Source organism: Balaenoptera acutorostrata, chromosome 14 (assembly GCF_949987535.1).
Source record: "Balaenoptera acutorostrata chromosome 14, mBalAcu1.1, whole genome shotgun sequence".
NCBI classification, from domain to species: Eukaryota; Metazoa; Chordata; class Mammalia; order Artiodactyla; family Balaenopteridae; genus Balaenoptera; species Balaenoptera acutorostrata.
Genome location: NC_080077.1, coordinates 18,246,067 through 18,249,276, shown reverse-complemented (window position 1 = coordinate 18,249,276; position 3,210 = coordinate 18,246,067). Strand labels below are relative to the sequence as shown.

At 41.2% G+C, this 3,210-nt stretch overlaps 1 pseudogene; it reads right to left on the bottom strand.

Moving 5' to 3' along the window:
- Positions 1 to 819: 819 nt before the first annotated feature.
- Positions 820 to 1,976, bottom strand: LOC114235829 (anaphase-promoting complex subunit 13-like; annotated as a pseudogene).
- Positions 1,977 to 3,210: the final 1,234 nt, after the last annotated feature.

Sequence of the window (3,210 nt, the reverse complement as noted above, 5' to 3'; positions counted from 1 at the left end):
TGGGATCTTCCCAGACCAGGGCTCGAACCTGTGTCCTCTGCATTAGCAGGCAGATTCTCAACCACTGCGCCACCAGGGAAGCCCCTGTATTCTTTTTTCTTACACATATCGTTGACACACTTAAATTCTTTCCCATTGTCTTGTGGCAGAGACTACTAGCTAACTACTAAAAGATTTTCTTCTCCTACTATGCACATTCCAGGCTTCCTTGCAGTTTCAGGAAACAACACCATTCTCTCCAGTGGAATGTTAAGCAGAAGTGACCTGTGCCGTTCCAAATCTAGCCTGTACAGAATGACCAGGAGTGGTCCTCCATACGCTGTCTCTCTCCCAGTGCCCAGGCGACTTTGGAAGCTATGTGTGTGGGATTTCAAAACTACCATCACTGTGGGTCCAAAGGAGAGAAAAGATGTTGTGCTCATTTAATCTCCTATAACCCAGTGTCCTAGGCTTTTCAACACGGGACATTAAAGGGATTCACATCCAACTTTCCTCATTTTACACATGAGAAACTAAGCCCAGAGACTGAAAGTAATTTACCTGAGATCTTCCAGCTCAGTGTTATTTCTACTCTACCCTACCCAGAGGGATGGGGTTGGAGCAGTTTGTTGGTTCCTACAGATAATCATGACTCATTTTTACAAACTGTTTTTCAGACCATCAGGAATGCTAGGCATCTTTCTCAAAGTTAAGCTGTGAATTGATAGCAAAAATGAAACCAATGTTCAGACCTCCTGAACCATGAACCAGAGCTTATAACACCCAGGATGTTGCCTTTTTAAGAAAAAAAAAATCTGTCCATGAACAAGGAACCAGACATCAGTTTCCTATGGGGGAAACATTCTCATGGAGGTATTATAAGGCCCAGTTGGTCCACTTCATTTCTTGTACTTTAAAAGATTTCTGTGGTGCCACCATCGTCCTCTTCAGGTGCAGGAAGTTCATTCAGTGGCATTGCAGCATCCTCACAAGACAGCTTGTCTTCTTGCCAGGCATCATCAGTCAAATCCAAGAGCCTTCCATCTCTCTGTACCTCACTGTCCGTTCTCCTGCAGCCGTGATCTTGCCAGATCAGTACCCATCCCAGCACAGCGCCCACCTCCTCCAGGATGTTGCCTTTTTATGGAAAACATATTTGTGTTTTATAGTCTTTTAATTTGTTTCACAATACTTGTTCATTGACTGCATTTTGCAGACTCTATATTTGCTGTCCTTGGTGTTTTGGAGAAGTCGCAAGCTTTCTTGATATGAGAAAACTGATGTTTAAAACATTTTTTCATATGTTCAAAGACAAATAATCAGTGAAGGCTCATGCACAAGCCGACAGAAACAGGAAGAAGTTAACCAGTGGACGAGATCACAGACTGCCTGTGATCCAAGGGTTTTGGGTGTTAGGTGACCTGCTGAAGTTTCCATAAACTATTGGGTAGTGGCTGGTGGTGGGCTACTTCTATATCCTTCCTAGCAAAAGAAGTATTTACGACAAAGGAATGCTCTTTTTCTCCCTCTCCTCTCCTTGCCTCACCTTCCTCACTCCTTCCCTTTTCTGAATTATTAAGAAATATTTATTGAGATGTGGTCTTGAGAATCCCTTTCTCCTAAATCAGGGACTTTTCTTTGAGGTCTAAAAACGATATTCCATAACTGCAGAATGGGTGACTCAGTTAGTTTTGTTTTTCAAAACAAAATCCTGTATTTTTACTTCTGTGCATTGATAGAAAGTACTGACTCCATTAAACAGTAAACAACACTAAGACGAGATGAATAAAATTTGTGTTACATGGTTATGAGAATGATGGGTCACCGTGACCCACTGAGATGGTGTCGAGGCTCAATGCAGGCAGTCCATAGCCCCCCTCCCACCTGATTCCAAGCCAAGTGAAAGATGCAGCAGTCAGACAGTGGTAGGTTCAGATGTCAGCTTTCTTACTGCTGAAAGGTACACTGGAGAACGTGACTGAGCTTTCTGGCAACATTGGGCTCCCAAATAGACTTTCTGACTTAATCATGGGTCATATCTACTAAGCCTGTGGCATGGAAGGAATTGGAAAAAAAAACCATGCACACTGCACAGGGGCATCCTAAAGAAAGTGCCAGGAGGGACTGGGGGAGTGTATTCAGCTTCTTCTCCTGAGTTGCCCATCAGATAAGTTCTTTCTTCTTCATTGGAGGAGCAAGTAAGGAGCAGAGAGAGGATAGGAATGGTGACTAACTGAGATCCTCCATGGAGGAATGGGGGGGAACCATCGCTTTTCTGCTTCTAAACATATTTTGGTGGGTAAACAATTAGAAAAAGATAATTCAATTTTCTTCTTATTAAAAGGAAAGTGAAAGATGTTTTGGTCATGCTCATCTATTCTGAAGATATATGTATAGTTGTTACTCACTTTTAATTAAGACAAAAATTACGTACTTTGAATCAATGGTTCTTGAATTAAATGTGCATTGGTATCACCTGGGAGGCCTCTTATAGTTCAGCTTCTTGATCTCTATTCTCAGAGATTCAGTAGGAAGGCATAAAAACCAGGAATTCTCAGGTGGTCTCAGGACCATACTTTGAGTAATACCACCTAGATAAGTCTTCCTTCATATCCATCTATTTCTGATTTCTTTTTGTATTGCGGGTCATTGTTTAGCCACTTCAAGTTTACTTATTAAAGCTGATGATTGTTTACCAAGTCACCATTATTAATATATTTCTTTCTTTCTTATATGTTCATGGAGAAAACCTGGACATACAGACATGAAACAGTGGTTATCTTCTTGGTATGAGATACAGCGAAGGGGAAGGCTTTTACATTATTTTTTCTACACTGGTATATTTTGGCAGTTTTTAATGATAAGCTTTTATTTTTCTTATATTCAGCAAAAACACTAAAGATTCTCCCATTTCAAAATGAGGGAGTGAAGGGAGGAAAGAAGGAAAGGAAGAAGGAAGAAAAAGCAAGTCAACTGCTGAGGTTTTCAAGAAAAAGGAAAAATTATCCCTTCCTATTAAACTTTATTTGAATCTGTTACTCAGATGCATCTTCCAAACCAATGGACTTTTGACAAGTTCTTACCAGTTCCACTTCCCTCGTTCCAGTCTGTTCTCCATACATCTCTCCATTGTAGTTTAAAATGTAAACCAGAGAGTTCCCTGGTGGCCTAGTGGTTAGGATTCCGGGCTTTCACTGCCGTACCCTGGGTTCAATCCCTGGTGGGAGAACT